The sequence below is a fragment of the Geotrypetes seraphini genome, chromosome 11, assembly GCF_902459505.1.
Source record: "Geotrypetes seraphini chromosome 11, aGeoSer1.1, whole genome shotgun sequence".
NCBI lineage: Eukaryota > Metazoa > Chordata > Amphibia > Gymnophiona > Dermophiidae > Geotrypetes > Geotrypetes seraphini.
In genome coordinates, this window is record NC_047094.1 from 120,319,664 (window position 1) to 120,345,515 (window position 25,852).

General features: G+C 44.7%; 1 long non-coding RNA gene across 1 annotated transcript in view; it reads right to left on the bottom strand.

The window, feature by feature from the left end:
- Positions 1 to 2,228: 2,228 nt before the first annotated feature.
- The window catches only part of LOC117369091, a 31,393-nt gene continuing 7,769 nt past the window's right edge, over positions 2,229 to 25,852 (bottom strand). The window contains exons 2-4 of the long non-coding RNA XR_004541079.1: positions 23,248 to 23,372; positions 8,151 to 8,212; positions 2,229 to 2,674 (exon numbers count right to left, since the gene is read on the bottom strand). This is a non-coding gene — a long non-coding RNA (uncharacterized LOC117369091). The remainder of the gene's footprint in view (positions 2,675 to 8,150; positions 8,213 to 23,247; positions 23,373 to 25,852) is intronic.

The window sequence follows — 25,852 nt, forward strand, 5'->3', positions numbered from 1 at the left end:
CTCCAACTGCTCACGCCCACACACCTAGAAGCTGAGGCGTGGGATTCTCTTCAAAATGGAGTACAGACTCCTCCCCCTTCCAGTCAGACCAATCCCCAGCCAGCTTCAACCAAAGAACGCCGCCCACTCAATTCGGGCATTCAGCCCAGCTGGGTGGACGGTTTGTAGATTGTAGATCCGTCTTTGTTCCCTCTGACGTAGCTGACGCAACTAACCCCCTGTTTTACTAAGGTTCGCTATGCGTTTTAGCACGCACCTAGCATGTGCTAAATATACATGTGCGCTATCCGCTAACAGGGGTAGGGAACTCCAGTCCTTGAGAGCCGTATTCCAGTCGGGTTTTCAGGATTTCCCCAATGAATATGCATTGAAAGCAGTGCATGCAAATAGATCTCATGCCTATACATTGTGGAAATCCTGAACACCCGACTGGAATACGGCTCTCGAGGACCGGAGTTCCAGACCCCTGCGCTAATGCATCCATAGACTAACATGCACACATTAGTGTTTAGCGCATGGTTAGCGCACGGTAAAATTACATAACATTAGTGATTTCTATTCCGCCATTACATTACGGTTCAAGGCGGATTACATAAGAACATACGAGCTGCCATCTCCGAATCAGACCTTAGGTCCATCAAGTCCGGCGATCCGCACACACAGAGGCCCCGCCAGGTGTACCCTGGCATAATTTTAGTCACCCGTATCACTCTATGCCTCTCATAAGGAGATGGGCATCTAGTTTACCCTTAAATCCTAGAATGGTGGATTCCGCAATAACCTCCTCTGGGAGAGCATTCCAGGTGTCCACCACTCGTTGCGTGAAACAGGACTTCCTGATATTTGTCCTGGACTAGTCCCCCCTCAGCTTCAGTCCATGCCCTCTTGTCCGTGCCACATTGGACATTGTAAATAACTGCTTTCCCTGCTCCATTTTGTCGAATCCTTTCAGTATTTTGAAAGTCTCGATCAGATCCCTCGCAGTCTCCTTTTCTCAAGGGAGAACAATCCCAGTCTCTTAAGTCATTCCTCGTAATCCAGTTTCTCCATACCTTTCACTAGCTACGTTGCTCGTCTCTGCACCCTCTCCAGCAGTTTTATATCTTTCTTTAGGTATGGAGACCAATGTTGGACACAGTATTCCAAGTGTGGTCTGAACCATCTGGCTATAAAGCGGCATTATTACTTTCTCCGATCTACTCGTGATCCCTTCTTTATCATGCCTAGCATTCTATTTGCTTTCTTTGTGCCGCTGCGCATTGTGCTGACGGGTTCAGGGTCCTATCTATCAGTACATGATAAAGGGCATGGAAAACCTCTCGTATGCTGAGAGGCTGGAGAAGTTGGGGCTCTTTTCCCTGGAAAAGCGGAGACTTAGAGGGGATATGATAGAAACTTATTAGATCATGAAGGGTACAGTGAAGGTAGAGAGAGACAGATTCTTCAGACTGGCGGGGGCAACAAAAACTAGAGGACACTCAAAAAAATTGAAGGGAGATAGGTTCAGAACCAATGCTAGGAAGTTCTTCTTCACCCAGAGAGTGGTGGACACCTGGAATGCGCTTCCAGAGGGGGTAGTTGAGCAGAGTACAGTTTTGGGTTTCAAAAAGGGATTAGACGAGTTCCTGAAAGGAAAGGGAATCCAGGGGTACAATTAGAGGGTTACTATACAAGACAAAATGCTCTTGAGTAACAGATCACTACAGGTCATTGACCTGGGGGGCCGCCGCGAGAGCGGACTGCTGGGCATGATGGACCTATGGTCTGACTCGGCAGAGGCCATGCTTAGGTGCTTATGTACACCCAGGTCCTTTTCTTGTTCGGTCTTTCCCAGGGTTGTACCTGACATACGAGTTGTCATGATATTTGGACATACATAAGTAGATTCAACATTTTTTTTTTTTTTTTTTTTGCTGAGATAATCTGGTTGTGTTATATAGGTTTTATGTATTTTTTTAAGAGTAGGGATTTTGTTTCTTTTTTGAAGGTTTTGTGGTCTGTGGTCGATGACAGCAGATTGGTGAGTTGCTTAGCACACCTTTGTAAAAGGTTAATAAAATAAGATATAGATATATAACTACTGGCATATATGTTATCTAGTCTCATTGATTCCTGGTTGTGTTAATGTGATAAGCACAAACGCGGTCAAATTATTCTTATAGTTTTAATGCTCCGTATCAACCAATTACCTTTGCAAGGCTTAACAATAATAATGTAGCATATATAAAACTTTTTTTTTTTTTTTACACGTTTGCTTAACAATCGATTACGGCTGGACGGTTTACACATTGTCGATCTTATTCACCAGGCGTTCCTGTCAAAGTTGTTACAGTGTATAAAACCAGATTTTTGTCTTTATTCAAGCGTGAACTGTAGTGCACTGGGCTCCCTTTGCCTTTTGTGTTTTAGCAAATTAAAACAAGACAAGCTTCAGGGCTGTTCTTAACAATGCAAAAGCCTTTGCATTGCCTTCTGGACAACCATCCGAGTTTACTTTGAACGGACAAGTCCTTTTGCACAGGTTGACCTCAATATAGGTTGCGGGTTCCCAGTCCAACTCCTTCTGACCCAGGTCAAGGCACTTAACCCTCTGCTGCCCCAAGTACGACTGTGAGCCAGGCGGGATAGATAGTCACCTGATTACGATTTAATGCATTGTAAACCATTTTGAGATCTGTGGAGGAAAGGCGGTATATCAAATGAATAAAAGCCATAACAATGCTTTGTGATGTCACAAAGCTCCAAAATTGTCCCTATACTTACATAACCACAGAAAAATTATATACCTGAAACCCAAAGATCCATAGCATGCACTGTGGAATAAGGAAGGGACTAGACCAGTGGTCTCAAAGTCCCTCCTTGAGGGCCGCAATCCAGTCGGGTTTTCAGGATTTCCCCAATGAATATGCATGAGGTCTATGTGCATGCACTGCTTTCAATGCTTATTCATTGGGAAAATCCTGAAAACCCAACTGGATTGCGGCCCTCAAGGAGGGACTTTGAGGCCTCTGGACTAGACCAAAAGATGAGAACGTAATCCACAGGAAAGACACTGGTGAAATGCAGTACCGGGCACACCAAGATAAGAAGAGAGAGATGGAAACCAGCACTGTTGTTGTTGAGAGCAGATGTTCTTGATCCAGTCCTCGGGATACACCTAGCCAATCCCTACCAGTGTTCCCTCTAAGGCAGAGGTTCCCAACCCTGTCCTGGAGGATCCCAAAGCCAGTCGCGTTTTCAGGATAGCCCTAATGAATATGCATGGAGCAGATTTGCATGCCTGGCATCTCCATTACATGCAGATCTCTCTCATGCATATTCATTAGGGCTATCCTAAAAACCCAACTGGCCTGGTAGTCCTCCAGGAGAGGGTTGGGAACCACGAGCACACAGTGTTCTTAATGTGGCCATGCATCATTCCTGAATCTGCTGCAAGAGAAGCGTAGGAGTCTATGCCACTGGAAATAGTGCTCAGTGAAATCAAATAAAGCTGCACCCGTGTTCTTAAGTACGAGTCGTACTTAAGTCAGGCGTCTGTAACTCGGGGACTGCCTGTACATCAGGGGTCTCAAAGTCCCTCCTCAAGGGCCGGAATCCAGTCGGGTTTTCAGGATTTCCTCAATGAATATGCATGAGATCTATTTGCATACACTGCTTTCATTGAATGCAAATAGATCTCATGCATATTCATTGGGGAAATCCTGAAAACCTGACTGGATTGCAGCCCTCGAGGAGGGACTTTGAGACCCCTGATGTACATGAATGAAAAACAAAGTGGAATTCAAAAACGCTCTTGGTACAAATCACAAAACTAAAAAGGAGGAAAAGCCTCAAATGTCCCTCTATTTGCAGCAATATGTCATTCTTTAAAGCTGCTAATACTCAATCGGACCAATGTCATTCATATCCAAAAAAACTCCTTTTTTGAGATTATGAGGAGCCACTGAAAAGTTCTCAGCCCAACCAAGAAGAAAATGATGTGGAGCCACGGAACTTACAAGTTATTCCATATTTTTCTTGACACTTCATTTCAATGAGGCAAATGCATCTAGTAAATGGATACAAGTAAAGGGAAACCAAGCCATTGTGACATCACCAATGAGGGTAGCTCTTAGGCATTGGTGGAATGAGGCATTATGATGTCACTGGCCCTATACCATAGACGTGGACTTACGACCCCCAAGAAACCCCCGAATAAAGAAGATGGGGATCATCGTAGGGGACTCCATTATATGTCACGTGGACAGCCACACCGCAGGAGGAAGAGAGGACAGAGTCGTCACCTGTCTGCCTGGAGCAAGAGTGAAGGACGTGGCCAACAGGATCTCCAGGATCATAGACAGCACAGGGGGAGAAGATACTGCTGTGCTCATCCACGTGGGAACAAATGATGTGAGTGGACGGAAGTATGACAGGGAAGAGATGAAGGGCCAGCTCCACTCACTTGGAAGACAGCTGAAGATCAGGGAGGTGAAGGTGGCCTTCTCCGAGATCCTCCCAGTACCAAGAGCGGATGGAAAGAGACAAGGGGAATTGCAAGCTTTTAACGCCTGGATGAGACGATGGTGCGAAGAAGAAGGCTTTGACTTCGTGCGCAACTGGACGGCGTTCTGGGGGAAAAACAAGTACTACAGAAAGGATGGACTACACCTCAACAAGGAAGGAGCAAGAGTTTTGGCAGGCAACATGAAGAAGGCCATCGAGAAGGCTTTAAACTAACAAATAGGGGAAAGTCGATGGCACGGACGACAGGATGCCCCGATGAAGGAGCCATGGGCTACTACTCATACACAGGAGGGGACGACCTGACAGCAAATAAGGAAGACAAGGCAGGAAGGGACAACTCAGACACAGGAGGGGATGACCGCACAGCAAACAAGGGAGACAACACTGGAGCGGTTAGGGATAACGTGAAAGAAACAGTAGGGACAGCAAAGAGTAGAAAGTCCAAAAAGGTAACACGAAGAGAACTCAAATGTATATATACGAATGCTAGAAGTCTAGGAAACAAAATGGGGGAACTAGAGACAATAGCAAGACATAAGTTAGAAATCATTGGCATAACAGAAACATGGTGGAATGAAAAAAACAAATGGGACACCGTACTACAGGGATACAAACTATATAGAAGAGATCGAGTAGGGCAGAAAGGTGGAGGTATTGCCCTATATGTTCAGGAAGGAATAGAATCTGTTGAAGTGGCTACGACGGAAACGAAAGAGAAGCTAGAGTCCCTCTGGGTCAAGATTCCTGGCCAAAACAGCGCAGATACGAAAATTGGCCTTTACTATCGTCCTCCAGGACAGGCGGAGGAAACTGACTCAGAAATGATAGAGGAAATCAAACAAGAATGCAAGACGGGCAATGTAATAATATTGGGAGACTTCAATTTCCCGAGGATAGACTGGAAACTAGGAACCTCCAACTGCGGCAAGGAGGCCAAGTTCCTGGAGGTGCTAGGGGATTGCTTCCTGGAACAAATGGTAAAAGAGCCGACAAGAGGCAACGCCACCCTGGACTTGGTACTAAATGGCCTCACGGGACCGACAAAAGAAGTAGAAGTTACGGTACCGCTGGGGACAAGCGATCACAATGTGATCAACTTTAAGCTTGACATTGGGAATAGAAAACGTGCCAAAACCTTAACCAAAACCTTTAACTTTAAAAAGGGCAAATACGATCGCATGAGAGCCATGGTGAAACAACGACTCAAGAAAAAGGTGGACAAACTTGAAACGGTAGACCAGGCATGGTCCCTACTGAAAAATACTATCACAGAAGCACAAAATCTCCACATTCCGAGGATCTCCAAAGAGGGGAGAACAAAAGGTAAGGGAGAACCGGCATGGCTTACCAGACAGGTGAGGGAAGCCATAAAAGAAAAGAAGGACTCTTTCAAAAAATGGAAACACATGAAAACAACCGAAGCATGGAAAAAACATAAAGATGATCAGAAGAAATGTCACAAGGCGGTGAGGGATGCCAAAAAGGACTATGAGGAAAAAATAGCGCAAGAGGCCAAAAACTTCAAACCCTTCTTTAGATACGTGAAAGGGAAAAAACCCGCAAAAGAGGCGGTGGGACCCCTGGACGACCAGGGAAGAAAAGGGTACATCAAGGAAGATAAACAAATTGCTGACAAACTAAATTCCTTCTTTGCGTCCGTCTTTACGGAGGAGGATACCGCAAAAATACCAGAAGCAGTGAAAGTGTTTAGTGGAGTAATAGAAGACAGCCTCACCACAGTTGAAGTGGAGTTGGACCAGATATACTACCAGATCGACAAACTTAAAAGTGACAAATCCCCTGGACCGGATGGAATTCACCCGAGAGTCTTAAAGGAATTGAAGGTTGAAATCGGAGAGTTATTGCAAAAACTCGCCAATCTGACAATCAGAACTGGACAGATACCAGATGACTGGAAGATAGCGAATGTCACGCCAATTTTCAAAAAAGGATCGAGAGGGGAACCGGGCAACTACAGACCTGTGAGCCTTACGTCTGACCCTGGAAAGATGGTTGAAGCACTGATCAAGGACAGCATAGTCCGGCACCTAGATACACACGACTTGATAAAACCCAGTCAACATGGGTTCAGGAAAGGGAAATCATGTTTAACGAATTTACTTCAATTTTTTGAGACCGTGAACAAGCAAATTGATAGTGGAATGCCGGTGGACATAATATATTTGGACTTCCAGAAAGCATTCGACAAAGTTCCACATGAAAGACTTCTCAGGAAACTACAAAGCCATGGAATAGAGGGAGATATACAAAGGTAGATAGGCAAATGGCTGGAAAACAGAAAGCAGAGAGTGGGCATAAATGGGAAGTTCTCAGACTGGGAGAAAGTGACTAGTGGTGTGCCCCAGGGCTCAGTGCTTGGGCCGATCCTATTTAATATTTATATCAATGACCTGGAAGACGGAATATCCAGTGAGATCATTAAGTTTGCAGACGACACAAAGCTATGCCGGGCAATCAGATCGCAGGAGGATAGCGAGGAACTCCAGAGCGACTTGTATCAGTTAGAGAAATGGGCAGAGCAATGGCAGATGAAGTTCAACGTGGAGAAATGCAAAGTAATGCATTTAGGTAGTAAGAATAAGGAACACGAGTATAGAATGTCAGGTGCAACTCTGGGTAAGAGCGAACAAGAAAAGGACCTGGGTGTACTGATAGATAGGACCCTGAAGCCGTCGGCACAATGCGCGGCAGCGGCAAAGAAAGCAAACAGAATGTTAGGCATGATAAAGAAAGGAATCACGAGTAGATCGGAGAAAGTCATAATGCCGCTTTATAGAGCAATGGTCAGACCACACTTGGAATACTGTGTCCAACATTGGTCTCCCAACCTAAAGAAGGATATAAAACTGCTGGAGAGGGTGCAGAGACGAGCAACGAAGTTAATAAGAGGTATGGAGAACTTGGAATATGAGGAACGACTCAAGAAACTGGGACTGTTCTCCCTTGAGAAGAGGAGGCTGCGAGGGGACATGATCGAGACGTTCAAAATGCTGAAAGGCATCGATAAAATAGAACAGGAAAATAAATTATTTACATTGTCCAACGCGACACGGACAAGAGGACATGGTTTGAAGCTAAGGGGGGACAAGTCCAGGACAAATGTCAGGAAGTTCTGCTTTACGCAGCGAGTGGTAGACGCCTGGAATGCTCTCCCAAAGGAGGTTATTAAGGAATCCACTGTGCTGGGATTCAAAGGCAAATTAGATGCACATCTCCTTACGAGAGGCATAGAGGGATATGGGTGACTAAAACTACATCAGGTGTATACCTGACTGGGCCTCCGCGTGTGCGGATCGCCGGACTCGATGGACCATGGGTCTGATCCGGAGATGGCAGTTCTTATGTTCTTACAATACAAGGGGCCGTTGAAAAGTTCTCAGCCCAACCAAGAAGAGAATGATGTGGAGCCATGAAACTTACCAAGTTATTCCACACTTTTGTTTTTCATGAGGCAAATGCACAAATGGGCACAAGTATAGGGAAACCAAGCCATTGTGACATCACCGATGAGGTTGGCTCTTAGGCATTGGTGGAATGAGGCATTATGACATCACAATATGAGGGGCCACTGTAAAGTTCTCAGCCCAACCAAGAAGAGAATGATATGGAGCCATGAAACTTACATGTTATTCCACGCTTTTCTTGACACTTTTCGTTTCAATGATATGAAATCTCCAATTTTTTGCTGCTCCACAGAGAAAATAAAAGATGTATTTAATTAAGCAGCATTCACACTTATAGATTTGCAAAATAGCTTACATATAAGAGTATATTGCTGAGATTCTGTCTCCTATGAATCTTTGCAGAATGACTTCTCACACTGCATCTACAGCCTCATACAAATGCATTCTTGCATGCGATTTAGAAAATGCAGATCTTTTCTTAAATGCTACTGGAATTCGGCACATACCAACCTGAACGTGTCGATTCTAATTTCCATGGTCAGTCTAAAGTGGGTGTCTCTCTCTCTCACTGGTATGGCTGTACTTTCCCTCCCTTTCTGTATGAGCTGAAAGTTAAAAGCTTTTCAGCTTGATCTTATGGCACTTTCTTGGTGGCTTTCATCTCTCCTACACATTTATAAAACCACCAAGTCTGAAAGGTTGTGACACAAACAACTAAAGACATCTCAGCAACAAATACATTTAGAGCAAGGGGCTAAGTTGGGAGGGGGAACAGGGAAAGGAAGGAGAGGGTTTTTTTTTTTTTTTGTACAGAACCTTGATTCTTCAGAACTGACTCAAAAATGAACATTTCTAGATCTTAGTGGAAGGACAATTTGTCTCCATATGTCTCTAGTTCTAGAAATTAACAGTTTACTTTCGTTGTTTATATATCTTCAAGTACTGTATATATATTTTTAAAAATTTTCAAACTTTAATACCATAACAGCATAAATAACAGGTGTTCTGCAATACAGTACTCCCCCGATATTCGCGGGGGTTCCTGGAATGGAACCCCCACGAATATTGAAAAACTGTGAATACGGTTTCTCACCTGGGGAGGCAGGAGAGGGCAGCTGGAGCGCCGGCGAGTGAAGGAAATCACTCGCGGTATGCTCCGACCGCCTCTTCCTGCACTAAAGTCAGGCTTCACCAATCAGGAGCTGCTTTGACGGGCAGCTCCTGATTGGTGAAGCCCGACTTTAGCACAGGAAGTCCTGGTCAGAGAATACTGCGAATGACCGGGACCGCGAACCGCAAATGACCGGGGGGAACACTGCTTTTCAAAAAGATACTGGTAGGGGGGATATTGGGGGTGGGGGCAGTCTGTCCCGGGCACCGTCTTGGTGGGGGTGCTGGCGCCGACCCCTCTCCACCCCCACACTCCCCACCCCCGCGCATGCGAACAAGCACCCCTTCCCTTCCCCCGTACCTCTTTAATGTTCCTGTTGCAAGCAGCAACCCCAAACTGCTGCTCACACCAGCATTGGCTCTTCCTCTGATGTCACTTCCTGGACCCCACATCTAGGAAGTGGCATCAGACAAAGAGCAAACGCTGGCATGAGCAGCAGCTTGGGGTTGCTACTCACGCCAGGAGCATTAAAGAGGTGCGGGGGAAGGAACAGATGGCGGTGGGGACGCCTCTCACTCTCACTAACCACTGCAGGGTAGTGACAAGTTTCTAAGTTTTATTTATACTTGATAAACTGCATTGCACAGCGTATTTATGTGGTTTACAATAATTACATAATCTAGGTTATGAGTTCTACAAATAGCATATGCTCTAGGAGATTAGAGGAGGGATAGAGAAAATTGAAATAAAGGAAGGGAAGGAACTACAATCTTTGATAGGACAGGGACAGAAAGCGAAAGAAGCAAAGGTAAAGTTCCTGCTGTGTACAGTGGCATAGTAAGGCGGGGGAGGGGCGGACCGCCCCAGGCACTGTCTTGGTGGGGGCACCGGCATTTCTCGGCCCCCATGCCATGTTTGAGCCCTCCCTTCCCTGCCCCCCACCATATCTCTTAAAAAACCTTCACCAGCTGCTCGCCCCCACCTGGTTCCCTTGGATATCACTTCTAGGTCGCAGGGCCAGGAAGTGATGTCAGAGGGAAAGCCAGTGCAAGCAGCAGGCTGGAAAAGCTGCTCGTGCCGATGATGATTTAAAGATGGGCGGGGGTTGGGAAGGGAGGGAGCGAGTGTGGCCTGGAAGGAATGGGGGTGGGGGAGTGGAGAAGAGGGTGCAGAGGGTTTGGAGTAGGAGGAGCAGGTAGGGCCAGAGAGGAAGGCGCCCTCGCCACGCCACAGACTGCGTATTCAAGGTTCCACTCCTTTCGCACAAAATGTATAAATGAGGGACTGTCAAAAAGGATTATCTTTCAAAAGCACCCCTGAATAAGAATGGATTTAAATTTAACAATTGATATATCCAATCTGAGATGAGGTGGAAGTGAATTCCATAGGGAGGCGATGATGACCCCAAAAAATGCTACTGTGAGTGGATTCGTAGGTTAGTTTTAAATTTAAAGCAAGAGGCGAGTACCGTATTTCCCCATCTATAGGTTTTGCAATCCAAACAGTGGGTGCAGCTTCCTTATATGGGGCGGCCTATCTAACGACACCATAGATAAGCCACCTCATTAGTAGACAGCCCCCTTGCTGGCCTCCTGCCGCCTGCAATGTCGTGGCCGCGGTGCAGGGCAGGAGTGATCTTTTCAGCATCCAGCTGCCACCACGCTGCTTCCTCAATGCTTGCGTCAGTTTCCCATGAGAACTGACGCAGGCATTGAGGAAGCAGCGCGGTGGTGGCTGGACGCTGAAAAGATCATTCCTGCCCTGCACCGTGGCAGCGACATTGTAGGAAGTAGGAGGCAGCCAGTGGAGGTATGATATTTACCGGGGTGGGGAAGGGAGGGATGTATAGGCTGCCCCCCTGTGGTTTTAAAACTCTTAGATAAGCCGCAGCTTGCAACATGGGGCGGCTTATCTAAGAATTTTAAAACATGTATAGGCATTTTTTGCGGTCTATACACTGGGGCGGCCTGTACAATATGCGGGGATATACGCTCCCTCCCTCAAACACCTTTGCCTCTAATTCACCAAAAGGAGAGAGTAAAAGGGAAATAAAAGAGAACACGCCAAATACATTCTGGCTAAGCCGACAGCTGCACACTCAGACTCCCCAAGTTCACTATCAGTAAAACAACCCTCTGGTCTTAACATCTGCAACCATCTCTAAGTGGCAACATTCAAGATGCATTTTTATGAAACAGAAAGATCTCTGATTAGGAGGGATACTTATTGCCCTGGAAATGCATGAAATATTTCCAGGTGGATTTTAAGAGAGGGAAAAAAATGTGTCATCTCAAACCCATAGTCACCACCTGTGGCTTTGGCTGGAGAAAGAATTTCCTCCTAAGGGAGGGGGGGAAGTTATTCAAGTTGCACTGTTTTAGCACAAGGTCCCATTTCATGCGATGAGACCCTTTCCCCCTGTTTTACGAACGCATAGCGCGGGCTTTAGCTGCGGTAACTGGTCCGACGCTCATAGAATTCCTATAAGCGTCGGGGCAGTTGCTGCTGCTGCCGGCGCTTAAACCTGCGTTCTGCGTTTATTTTAAAAGAGGGGAGGGCCTGTGCCAAAGTAGCGTGACTTGTGGTAAAATAGCCCACCTTAATGATGGCCCACGTTGGTGCAGCCTGACTTTAATACCAGGAAGAGGTGGTTGGAAAATACTGAGAATAATTTTCAGCACCCCCCCCCCCCCCGGCACCCTGGCTGCCCTCTCCCTTCTTCGATCAGCTCCTAAACCACATTTGTGGTTTTTTGAAATTCACAGGTGTTCCTGGAACGGAAGCCCCGTGAATTTTGGGGGCGTATATATATATATATATATAATTTTATTTTTATTTTTTTAATAATTTATATTCTGCAATTCTATACGGATTACAAATTATTCAGCCACTCAAGCATTTTCCCCTATCTGTCCAAGCAGGCTCCCACTCTACCTAATGTACCTGGGAAAATGGGAATTAAGTGAATCGGCCAGGGTCACAAGGAGCAGTGCTGGATTTGAACCCACCACCTCAAGGCACCAAGGCTTTTGCTCTAATCACTGCACCACACACTTTAAACTAAACTAAACTAAGCCTTAGGTTTATATATCGCATCTTCGCCACTGAAGTGGAGCTCGACACGGTTTACAGAGTTAAAAAAATATGGGAAGAGAGAAGAGAAAGAGTTTACAAAGCATAAAAAGAGGGGATGTAATCAGGAGAAGAGAATATTATATGCTAGAGAAAAGCCAGGTTTTCAGTTGTTTTCGGAATAGTTGGAGGGACTCCAGGTTCCGCAGCGGGACAGTGAGGTCGTTCCAGAGGCCGGTGATTTTGGAGAGGAGGGATCTACCCAGTTTACCTGCGTGGAGGATGCCGTGTAGAGAGGGGAAGGATAGTTTATGTCTGTGGGCAGATCTGGTGGTAGTTGGTGTCGGGGCGAGGAAGGATAGAGGGATTAGGGGCGGAAGGATGCCGTGAATGATCTTGAAAGCCAGGCAGGAGCGTTTGAAATGAATTCTGGAAAGTACTGGGAGCCAGTGAAGATTGGTAAGTAGAGGGGAGACGTGGTCATATTTGCGTTTAGCAAAAAACAGCTTAGCCGCAGTGTTCTGGATAAGCTGGAGTCTGCGAAGACTTTTTTTCGTTAGGCCTAAGTAGATGGCGTTACAATAATCGAGTTTGGATAGGATGATGGATTGTACAAGGACGGTGAAATGCTTTTGGTGAAAATAGTGAAAACAAAGTTCAGTCTCTTACCTAATCTCCGTTCTTGTGAGTCTAGGCATTAGAGGCTCGCAGTGCACTCAAGGTCTTGCCCTGGTTGTTTCCAGGGGCTACCAGTATAGGAGTTCTACTTGGTATGCCAGCAAGCGATGGAGAAGTTCTTTCCTCTCCCTCACTTGGAGAGCAGTCAGCCATTCAAACAGCTCCTTCGCTTTCTTCTAAAAATACAAGAAGCGGCATTTCACTGTTGTTTCTTCGGGGACAGGATCTGCATTTAAACAGGTGGAGCGGTTGAAAGAGAATATTATTTTGAGAGGAGCGGTAGGATTCCCAAAGGATTTCTTAATGGAGTCACTAAAATCCCTCTATGTAGGCTTTCCCGAGAGAGAAATAGAGACAAAAATAGAAAAAAAAACAGAGAGAGAGAGAGTGAAAAGAGACCAAAAGGAGAGAGCAAGGCACAAAGAAAGGAGGCGGCAGCAGTGAGAAATGTGTAACAGGCTGCTCGGTTCATGCTTTTGATTTCAAATATTAAATTGTTGGCAAGCAAAGCTGGCCTCATTTGTCTGAATATTTTATGGATAAACCTTATCCACGTTTTAAAGTGGCCCTCTGTTTTCTCCCTCACCTGAAATACAAAAAGTGGGAGGACCACAAATAGACATAGTAGCATAGTAAATGACGGCAGATAAAGACCTGAACGGTCCATCCGGTCTGCTCATAAGTTATACTCATTAAAAAAAATACATGATTAGATTAACTTGTCTTCTTTGATATTTCTGGGCCATAGACTGTAAAGTCTGGTATTGTCCTAGGTTCCAAATGCTGAAGTTGCCATCTAATCAAGCCATTATGACATCACTGCTGAGGTTGGCTCTTGCGCATTGGTGGAATGAGGCATTATGACATCACAATCTCAGCTCTGGAATGTTGCTACTCTTTGGGTTTCTGCCAGGTAACATAGTAAATGACGGCAGATAAAGACCTGAACGGTCCATCCAGTCTGCCCATAAGTTATACTCAGTAAAAAAATACATGATTGGATTAACTTGTCTCTTCTTTGATATTTCTGGGCCGTAGACTGTAAAGTCCGATATTGTCCTAGGTTCAAAATGCTGAAGTTACCGTCCAAGCTCACTCCAGCCTATCCAACCATCCCGTTGTTTACAGGATATCTACCCTAAAGTCTGGCCGGTAACATCCTCGTATTCCAAGTTAGTGGAGTTCCCTGCTTTTGCTATAAAACAGTATTTGGTTTATCCCCAAGCTACATCATCCCTCACTTCCTCCTGAATCACAGCATCAAGAACTCCCGCAGAATTCAACTTTTCGCCTACCCCTCCCTAAAACTATGCCACTCTAAAAAATTCCTTGACAAAACCTTCGCCTTCCAGGCCGCCAAGCTAAACCCATGGCTAACCCAAATGGTCCTCAAGGCCCCCAATTACCTTGGCTTTAGAAAATTACTCAAAACCCGCCTCTTCCAAGACCAGGACCCTTAATGCCCCTTCCTAACTAACTAAACCTTTCCCTATTACTACCTCCTCCCCCCCCCCCCCCCCGGCAACTTTGATCATTTTGGTTTTGAACCGCTTGTAACTCTGTTTAATTGATGTGAACTGCCTAGAACTCTTCTGGGTATGGCGGTATACAAAAATAAAGTTATTATTATTATTATCGATGCCCTCCCCAGCCCATCCTATACCAAATCACCACATATGGGACACAGACTGTGAAAGTCAGTCCAGTACTGGCCTTAGTTCTTTAAATTTACATTCTTCATTTTCTAATGGGAAAATACCTGGAAAAGAACCCCTGATTTTTCTGAAAAGGGGGAACCACTTCTATGGCATTTAGTCGGATGAGAGCTGGAGTCCAAAATTAAGCCACTTAATTAAAATGAATGAGGCAGCAAAATCCAGATACATTTCCCCCTCCGTATTCACAGGGATTCGGGGCAGAGTCGGCCTGCGAATAATATTCAGGCTGGTTCTGCCCCTAACCCCCGCTTCCCCTGGCTATTTTAAGCCCTGAAAGCCCCCCCCCTTAAGCCTTACCTGGTGGTCTAGCGGGTTTTCAGGCAGGAGCAATCTTCCCACGCTCCTGCCCCGTGCAGATCGCTCACAGGAAATGGCTGCCTTGAGCTCCTGTAGTCTCTCGAGCCATTTCCTGTGAGCGATCTGCATGGGGCAGCAGTGTGGGAAGATCGCTCATGCCCCGAAAACCCGCTAGACCACCAGGTAAGGCTTAAGGAGGTGCTTACAGGGCTTACAATAGCCCGAAAATTTAATTTTTTTTTTTTGTTTAAAACCGCGAATAAGCGAATCCGTAGCTACGGAATTCGCAAATATGGAGGGGGAAGTGTAGAATGAATATACTAGGGACCCAACACAGACCCCTGAGGAAGGTATGTTACTGAAACACGGATTATTTTGGGTCCCTAGAATATTCATTCTATCTGGATTTTGCTGCCTCGTTCATTTTAATTAAGTGGCTTAAATTTGGACTCCTGCTCTTATTCCGTCTAATGGTGGCCCTTCCACTTTTTGTACTTTGGGTTTGTTTTTGTGGTCTGCCCCCCTTCTGTTAACCTGCATTAGAATACGATCTTGGGCATTTTAATGCAGGACTTCCTGCTAAACCCATTTCTAGCGCGGCAGCAGTGTAGGTATTTTTCAATGATTGCTTGTTTGCGGATCAGGCAGTGATGTTCACATATTCTCGGATTCTATATAGGGAACCCAAATATGGCGCTGCTGAGGAAGGAGTGGCCTAGTGGTTAGAGCTACAGTCTCAGCACCCTGAGGTTGTAGGTTCAAACCCTGCGCTGCTCCCTGTGACGCTGGGCAAGTAACCTAATCCTCCGTTGCCCCAGGTAGATTGTGAACCCAATGGGACAGATAGGGAAATTCTTGAAGTACCTGTATGTAAACCGCTTTGAGTGGGTTTGTAAAACTACAAAAAGGCAGTATACAAGTCCCAATCCCTTTCTCTGATGTCATAATGCCTGGCAGAAACCCAAAGAATAGCAACATTCCAGAGCTGAGATTATGATGTCATAATGCCTCATTCCACCAATGCCCTAAGAGCCAACCTCAGCAGTGATGTCACAATTGCTTCATTGTTCTATACTTGGCTCACTTCTGATATTATTGGAGGAGAGTGTAGCACGGTGGTTATAACGACAGCCTCAGCACCCTGAGGGTTGTGGATTCAAACCCTGTGCTTTTCCTTGGGATCCTGGTGTCCTGGAGGACCACCAGCCAGGTTTTCAGGATAGCCCTAATGAATATGCATGGGGCAGATTTGCATGCCTGTCACCTCCGTCATATGCAAATCTCTCTCATGCATATTCATTAGGGTGATCCAGTATGAGCATTTACACCTACTTGAAACTAACAAACATACACTAGATGACTGAGGGAGAAAAGGGGCTCTCCGGGAAGACAAGGCCATAGCAGAGAGATTAAATTAATTCTTTGCTTTGGTTTACATAGATATTTATTTTGTACCTGGGGAATAGGGGGTAAATGGCTTGCCCAGAGTCACAAGGCACTATAGAGGGATTCAAACCCAGTTCTGCAAGTTCTCAGGTCACTGCATTAACCACCAGGTAGAGTCTGTACATGCATGGGTGCCAGTTTTGCAATGCACATGTGCACATGCATGCGTCAAATTTTAAACCCCTGCCCATTAAGGCGTTTTGTCGTAGGTTTCCTGTTTCTGCGCATTTAAATGTGTGTTGCTACATTTTTTTTTTTTTTTAGAAATTTTTAAGAACGTGGCATGAGCCTAGAAAGAGCGTGGAAGGGTTAATCATACCATATACTAACTGGCTAATATTAGTAAGTGCTCCCTTGTTAAATCTCTGCATGCCATGTGCGCTATAAGTAACATTGACACACTGTCTGTAATAAAAAAAAAAAAAGTAGAGAATGCCCCGAAAAGGTACCGCATTAAATCTGTACTTAGCATGCTGTAAAATCCTAGATTCTAACACACAGAGCTCAGAGAAGGTCAAGCCTGGATCTTCATAATGCCCCTATGCTGTAGCTGATTTCAAGAAAATCCTGGCTTAATAGGACAGATAAAAGAGGCTGAGTGAGCCAGTTCCAGGACTGAAGGGCTTGAAATGGGAAAAGAAAATGAGAAAGTGGAGCTGGAGGGCTTCATGGAACCCCCTCTGCTTAAGAGGTAATTGGTAACTGACCTCTGGGACTGAAGATGGTGCCCTGATCCGGCATGAGGCTCTGTACATTCAGTAAATGCTGCGACGGGCTTTGGACTAGGGCTAAGGTGGTCTGCCGTTCGATAGGAGGCTCAGAGAGGGTTAGAAGGCTGCTCTGTAGAGTAAGTGGAAAAGCAGCGGGGGAGGGGGGGGATAATGTTGGTGATCTCCGTGGTGGGAAATAAAGTTGTTCTATAAGGCAGGGGGAAACGAGGGCGGCAATTGTACGCAGCGACGACATACCACGGTGCAGATTGTATTTCCATGCAATAAACACTCAAAGCGAGAACTGTACCTACCGAGCTGTGATAACAGGGCACAGTCCAGAGACAGATTTTCAGTACGGCACTCAGCAGCCGGATGGCTTTAGGAGAATTTTCAAACACAGAAACGAGAATGGCTATTACCGGTTTTAACATTCTGTCTTTGTTAGCATTCTAACCTTAAAGATTTAAGCTACCTGCTCCTGAACATAGGAACAGCTCTTAATTGAGCCGGATAGTGGGGAAAATTTGTGCTAGCTCCTGTCCTAAGCAAGTGGATTGGACCTCCGAAGCATCTAACTTTGGATTACAGTATAATCGCGTTATAACGGACTCGCTTATAACGGAACCCAGCCTATAGCGGACGAGGTCCGCTGGTCCCGGCCGTGCGCCTTTATAAACATATAGAAATTCATTGCATATAGCGGACTCGCATATAACAGACTTTCGGATACAACGGACAACCAATTTGGTCCCCAGAGCCGCTTACAGCTGTAGTTTTGTTCGGCTACAACAGAGATGCAGGCTCCGCCTACAAGGCGCGTGGCGTGTCGGTGATATAGTATCAAAATGCAGCCCAGAAGAAAACGACAAGCGTCTGAGCTCTTGAATGTTGCTACTTATGATGTTAAAGTGTTTGAGGCTTGTGCAGATGAGGATGGAGCTTAGGCATTGGAGGAATGAGGCATTATGACATCACAATCTGAGCTCTAGAATGTTGCCACTTAGGATTTCAAAGTGTTTGAGGCTTGTGCAGACGAAGACGGAGCTTAGGCATTGGTGGAATGAGGCATTATGACATCACAATCTCAGCTCTAGAATGTTGCCACTTAGGATTTTCAAGTGTTTGAGGCTTGTGCAGACGAAGACGGAGCTTAGGCATTGGTGGAATGAGACATTATGACATCACAATCTGAGCTCTAGAATGTTGCTAGTTATGATTTCAAAATGTTTGAGGCTTGTGCAGACGAAGACGGAGCTTAGGCATTGGTGGAATGAGGCATTATGACATCACAATCTGAGCTCTAGAATGTTGCCACTTAGGATTTTCAAGTGTTTGAGGCTTGTGCAGACGAAGACGGAGCTTAGGCATTGGTGGAATGAGGCATTATGACATCACAATCTCAGCTCTAGAATGTTGCCACTTAGGATTTTCAAATGTTTGAGGCTTGTGCAGACGAAGACGGAGCTTAGGCATTGGTGGAATGAGACATTATGACATTACAATCTGAGCTCTAGAATGTTGCTAGTTATGATTTCAAAGTGTTTGAGGCTTGTGCAGACGAAGACGGAGCTTAGGCATTGGTGGAATGAGGCATTATGACATCACAATCTGAGCTCTAGAATGTTGCCACTTAGGATTTTCAAGTGTTTGAGGCTTGTGCAGACGAAGACGGAGCTTAGGCATTGGTGGAATGAGGCATTATGACATCACAATCTCAGCTCTAGAATGTTGCCACTTAGGATTTTCAAGTGTTTGAGGCTTGTGCAGACGAAGACGGAGCTTAGGTATTGGTAGAATGAGGCATTATGACATCACAATCTGAGCTCTAGAATGTTGCTAGTTATGATTTCAAAGTGTTTGAGGCTTGTGCAGACGAAGACGGAGCTTAGGCATTGGTGGAATGAGGCATTATGACATCACAATCTGAGCTCTAGAATGTTGCCACGTAGGATTTTCAAGTGTTTGAGGCTTGTGCAGATGAAGACGGAGCTTAGGCATTGGTGGAATGAGGCATTATGACATCACAATCTGAGCTCTAGAATGTTGCCACGTAGGATTTTCAAGTGTTTGAGGCTTGTGCAGATGAGGATGGAGCTTTCAGGAACAGGACAGGGACAGGAAAAGAACTCATGGGGATGGGACGGGAAAATGAGTTCCCGCGGGGATGAGGAAATATTTGTCCCCGGGTCATTCTCTAGTTAGAATGACCTGCACCAGTTGAGAGTATAGAATTGCAAAGAGTGAATGGGCTAGACATAGGTCTATGACTCTCCTTAAGACCTTGAATTTATATTAACCCCTCCCCCCTTTTACTAAGCCATGGTAGAGATTTCTACCATGGTCCAAAGCACTAAATGCCCCGACGCTCATAGAATTCCTATAAGCAATGGAGTATTTAGCGCTCCAGAAACCTCTACCGTGGCCTAGTAAAATAGGGCCTGAGTTTCTTTATTGTGTCCCACCTTCCAGGGATTAATTTCTTTTCCTTACTGGTTCTCTCTCTCATGTTTGTACTATATAGCATTGTAATTTCCTTGATGCTTTTTTTCATCTAATTTTTCTAAAAATGCTTTGCAATGTAAGCTTTATGCTTTAAAATGATAAAATGCAAAAAAAAAAAAAAAAAAAAAGCCCTAACATTCTACTTTACGGAGAGGGTGGTGGATGCCTGGAATGCGCTCCCAAGAGAGTTGGTGGAGAGTAAAACTGTGACTGAGTTCAAAGAAGCGTGGGATGAACACAGAAGATCTAGAATCAGAAAATAATATTAAATATTGAACTAAGGCCAGTACTGGGCAGACTTGCACGGTCTGTGTCTGTATATGGCCGTTTGGGGAGGATGGACTGGGGAGGGCTTCAGTGGCTGGGAGGGTGTGGATGGGCTGGAGTAAGTCTTAACAGAGATTTCGGCAGTTGGAACCCAAGCACAGTATCGGGTAAAGCTTTGGATTCTTGCCCAGAAATAGCTAAGAAGAAAAAATTAAAAAATTTAAATTGAATCAGGTTGGGCAGACTGGATGGACCATTCGGGTCTTTATCTGCCGTCATCTACTATATGTTACTATGAGAGAGACAGAGAGAGACAAAGAAAGAGAGAGAGAGAGACAAAGAAAGAGAGAGAGTCAAAGAAAGAGAGAGACAAAAAGAGAGAAAGACAAAGAGAGACAAAAAGAGAGAAAAAGACAGAAAGAGAGAGAGAAAGACAAAGAGAGAGAAAGACAAAGAGAGACAAAAAGAGAGAAAGAGAGAAAAAGACAAAGAAAGAGAGAGAAAGACAAAGAGAGAGAAAAAGAGACAGAAAGAGAGAGCAAGAGAAAGAAAGAGAGAGAGAGGTGGTGGAGAGTAAAACTGATTGAGTTCAAAGAAGCGTGGGATGAACACAGAGGATCAAGAATCAGAAAATAATATTAAAAATTGAACTAAGGCCAGTACTGGGCAGACTTGCACGGTCTGTGTCTGTATATGGCCATTTGGTGGAGGATGGGCTGGGGAGGGCTTCAATGGCTGGGAGGGTGTAGATGGGCTGGAGTAGGTTCTGACGGAGATTTCGGCAGTTGGAACCCAAGCACAGTACCGAGTAGAGCTTTGGATTCTTGCCCAGAAATAGCTAAGAAGAAAAAATTAAAATTTTTTAAAAATTGAATCAGGTTAGGCAGACTGGATGGACCATTCGGGTCTTTATCTGCCGTCATCTACTATGTTACTATATTTTTAGCACAGGTTCCATTTTAGGCAATGACACCTAGGGCGTAAATCCAAGAAATGGCGCTGAAATTTAGGCAGGAGAATGGTGCATGCTTAGTGAGAATTATATAACAGTAGTTCCATGCAAAACTAACATTATAGAATAAATCCATATTTTTACACCTAATTATATATTTTTTTTTCAATTTTCTATACCGTTCTCCCAGGGGAGCTCCGAATGGTTTACATGAATTTATTCAGGTGCTCAAGCATTTTTACCTGTCTGTCCTGGCTTGCTCACAATCTGTCTAATGTACCTGGAGCAATGGGGGAATTAGGTGGCTTGCCCAGGGTCGCAAGGAGCAGTTTCGGTTTGAACCTACAACCTCAGATTGCTTTAACCACTGCACCACTCAAGAAATCAAAATGTAGCAAAAGTGAGCCAAGTAAAGGACAATTGAGCCATTGTGACATCACTGCTGAGGATGGCTCTTAGGCATTGGTGGAATGAGGTATTATGACATCACAATACCAGCTCTGTTTCCCAGAGACAGAAACTTTTTACACTATTTATTCAGCTTTCTATATCCCAGGGGAGCTCAGAATGGTTTACATGAATTTATTCAGCTACTCAAACATTTCTTTGTCCTAGCAGTTCACAATTTATCTAAGGTCCCTAGGGCTATTTGGGGGATTAAGTGGCTTGCCCAGGGTCACAAGGAGCAGCATGGGTTTGAACCCACAGCCTCAGGGTGCTGAGGCTGTTGCTTTAACCACTGTGCCACACTCCCCCCCCCCCCCAACACTTGTGCCAGGTGTAAATGCTCTCCTAGATGCAGATAGAATACTGCCATTTACGCACCTAACACTGTCATAGTCCAAGAAAAGGGACCAAGTCTTAGAAACTGAGTTATTCAGCTGGCTAAGTAATCAAGAAGATGCTGATTCAAATGCAACAAACCACATCTTCCTATCGTTTCATTTGCCAGAGATAGAACGTTTCAATTAACTAATAAGTTTTAGTTATAAATAGAACCAAACTGACATTGTTGCCTCATTTCTCAAGTAAGTGTGCACTAAGACTCAGTGCCTTTTCTTAGACTGTGGGATGCATTTATTTAAGTTTTTTATATATATATATACTCAAGGTACCTGATCAGGCCAAAAAAAAAAAAAAAAGATGCTTCCAGTCTGAGAATAAGGTCAGACTAAGGAACAAAATCCATCAAATTTGTAGTGAGGGCACAGTGAAATCCAAGACAAAAAAATGAAAACCACAGACCACTGTACAAGGTGCAGGCAGTGTTTATTTCAATACACAATTTCTTGCGTACAAATAGACCACCTTTTGACGAGTAAAGGGACCCGACACGGTCCATGTTTCGATCAGCACGTCTTCTTCAGGGGGTCCCTGAGATGGTGGTTAAAAAAAAGTATGCTTGCAACTATTTTGCCTGACCTATGGGTTACAGCAAGGGTGTCAAAGTCCCTCCTCGAGGGCCGCAATCCAGTCGGGTTTTCAGGATTTCCCCAATGAATTTGCATGAGGTCTATTAGCATACAATGAAAGTGGTGCATGCAAAGAGATCTCATGCATATTCATTGGGGAAATCCTGAGACCCTCGAGGAGGGACTTTGACACCCCTGGGTTACGGTGTCTGTTGAGGCTGTTGGATGCCTTTTCCTGTCGAAAGATGGTTTATTTGTATGCAACAAATTGAAATAAACACTGCCTGCCAGTGGGTTTTGCGTATGAGCCCAACAGGCATATAGATACATTTGATAAATTTAAGCAGAGGTTATGAGAGGTCCAGCAAAAGGCTCTGGGAGAAGGGCATTGCTACAGAAGTTAAGGCTAGAATAATAATAATTTATTTTTCTATACCGCCTAATAAGTAGTTCATAGAGGTTTTCACAGTAGGTACTCAGCATACAATATAATAATAACATCATACATAATAAAATTCTAAGTAACTAATACAAGCATTCAAACTAATGAATAAGGAAAACACAATATAAACTAAAATAAGTATAGATAAAAGAGTAAAAGTACATTATAACTACATGATAATATGAAAATCAGTAATGTATATTATATTGTCTAAATAAGTGGGTTTTAAGATCTTTTCGAAATTGATAGTAAGTAAGAAATGGAGAAACAAGAAGATTCAAACATGAACTCATTAATCCTGCTTGGAATGCTAAGGTCCTATCCAATAATTTTTTGTAACGACATGCATTTGCTCAAGGAAAATAAAACCAACTAGATCTACGGAAATTTTTCTTAGAAATAATAAAAAAAACTAAAATGAGAAACAAGGTAAGCTGGCGCTAAGCCAAATAAAACTTTAAAACATGCATCCAAATTTAAATAGCACTCTAACCTCAAATGGTAGCCAATGAAGCTTCTGATAATATATACTGATATGATCGTGTTTTTTCAGATTAAAAATCAAACGAAAAGCTGTATTTTGTATGATTTTTAGTCGGCTAGTAGTCATTTTATACGATCCCAGATAAATAACATTACAATAATCCAATGTTGAAAGGATTGAAAATTGAACCAGGATTTTTGGTCAGTTTGGTTTTGTACTTACATCCCAAAGCAGTATGGGATTTGTAGTCCTAGAATCTATCCATTGGCATCAGTGGTGTGGGTCCTATAATATACTGATGGTGGGGTGCTGGAAATCTTCCTTCTGGCAGCTCTGTTACTGCTTCCCTTCAAAGAAAAATAAAACAGAGTAGTCAATTAAAGAGAGGTCTTACATCAGTGATTCTCAAACTTGTCCGAGGGGAACCCCAGCCTGTCAGATTTTCAGGGTATCCACAATGAATATGCATGAAATAGATTTGCATACCAAGGGGCAGTGCATGCATCTCAATTTCATGAATTTTCATTGTGGATGTCCTGAAAACCTGACTGGCTGAGGTCCCCCCAGGACGGGTTTGGTTTGGGGGATCACTGTCCTACAAAGTTCCAGTGTTATGGATCCTGCTTTCTGCTCCATTTTCCATCTAAATACAGTGAATTAAACATAACCGAGAGTAGATGGGAAAATATTACAAGTGACCAATAAAACGAAGGAGGAGGAAAGGACTAGAGGTCTGCATGGGAATGGGGATCGCGGGAATCCTGCGGGAATCCCCCCCTAATCCACGGGACTCCCACAGAGACCCCCCCTCTGGCCCACGGGACTCCCACGAGGATGGAAGGCTTTGGAAGCAGGGTTCGTCCATATAATATAATGGACACGTCAGCCTTAGTAAAAGAGGGGGTTTATAAGTTAATTACCTGAACAGAAAACAAAAAAAGGATTCCACCAAAGAGATTCCACAAGGAAAACAGCAGCGCAAACACAAAAGAAACTGGAATTGATGATCCTGTCAGAAGTAATTGCTGCTTTTTATGGGGATGGGCGGGGATGGAGGTAATCCTTGCGGGGATGGGTAGGGACGGAGAGGATCCTGGCGGGGACGGGTGGGGACGGAGAGGATCCTGGCGGGGACGGGCGGGGATGGGTGGGATTTCTGTCCCCGTGCAACTCTCTAGAAAGGACTAAGGGGAAGGAAAGCTGCCTGCATAGGTGAGGTGTGAAAGAAGTCTATAAAGAGGCATGATGAAAAAAAAAAAAAAAAAAGGCCTAGGTAGGGAGGCAAAGAGACTGTGCGCAGGCAGGAAATTAGGGGCCAACACTTAAAGCAAAACCCTTTTAACTTTTCTTTAAAAGAGGCACTTTAAGAAAGGCCGGGAAAGAATTACTCTGGGGAGTCTGGGGGTTCTTGGCCTCTAGACTCTGCCTCTGGTTATAGTGACTGCTTCAGCTGCCCCCACATATCTCCAGCCCCAGCTCCGCAGTTTGTGTCTGTGAGCAGCAGGGATAAGAGGAACTACTGACTTTAAAATGTAAAAAGGCACAAGATGAAGGGGAAGACCTCGAAGGAAAGGAATCTTTGGAAACAGAACTCTTATCAGGCCCCAGAGCTGAGGAAGATAAAAGCAGAAAAAAACCCCCGCGGTTTTCTAATTGGCAGGCAATGTGACCGGGATCTAGGCAGAGAAAAGAAACTTTAAGCCACACTTGGCCATCGGTTAAAGGTCTCCTGGGACATTAGTGGAAGGCAGGTTGCGTTTTAAATTTCAAATTAATTTTAGGTCAGTATTGCTAACTTCATGATCTAACAGTAATTTCTTATTCCTTCCCTCATGCAGTGAGGCGTTTGTTGTCCTGTGAAATGCATTGGGATGCAAATCAGAAAGCGTCAACCGCATAAAAAAAATCTCATGATACCCTGGACTTAAACTGCCAAGATTGGAAATATATTCTGGTGTGATTCAGAGCCACAGATTAGGAATGATGGTAGATATATACAGCTGATAACATGATAGATCATTTTTCATTACCGATGCCTCTGTCCTCAACCTTGCAATGGTGTCGCCATCGCAGAGTTTGGAGAATATACTTTTGAGCATCATTACTTCACAATTAATTACAATTTTGCTAGGGAAAGGAAATGGAGGAAGGTGCATGGAAGTGTTCCTATAGACCCATTTTTGAAAAGGGTTAGGGGGCAAATTCGATAACCAGCGCCTAAATATAGGTGTCAGTAGGCGCCCTGCCAATGCTCAGAAACGGCTGGGTAGAAGCGCCGACCGATGCTTAAATAAAAGGCAGATAAAATGGCCGCTGGAATCGCGGCTTAGATAGCCGCTTTAGGCAGCAGAACGCCAAAGTAGGTGTGGCCAATGCCCGAAGAGGCGCTACGCGAGCTAAAGTGGTAACTCTGGCCTACATTTTAGCCACCTATCTTTGCCTAGACTGCAGCAGGAGAATTCCCCCTCTCCTCCATTAGCAGAGCAGCAGGGATTCCCCAAAGCCATGATTCTTGGGTGCCAGTTATAGAATTGCAGCTTTAAGGAGTCCCTGCCGCTCAGCTGATTTTGGAGGGGGAAATTCCCCTGCTGCGATCGGCTGAGAATGGCTGTGGCAGGGAACCCCCGTACCCGACCTCAAATCAGCTGGCAGGAGAGATGCCCACTCCCTCCTGCTGGCAACCCCTTGAACATCCCCGGTAGGAGGGATTCCCAATCCCTCCTGCCGGCACCCCCCACTAACACTCCATCAGTTCTAGATAAGATTGCCCCAACCAAAATCATAAAAATGAAACGGAAGAACAACCCACGGTTCTCCAAACCTTTAT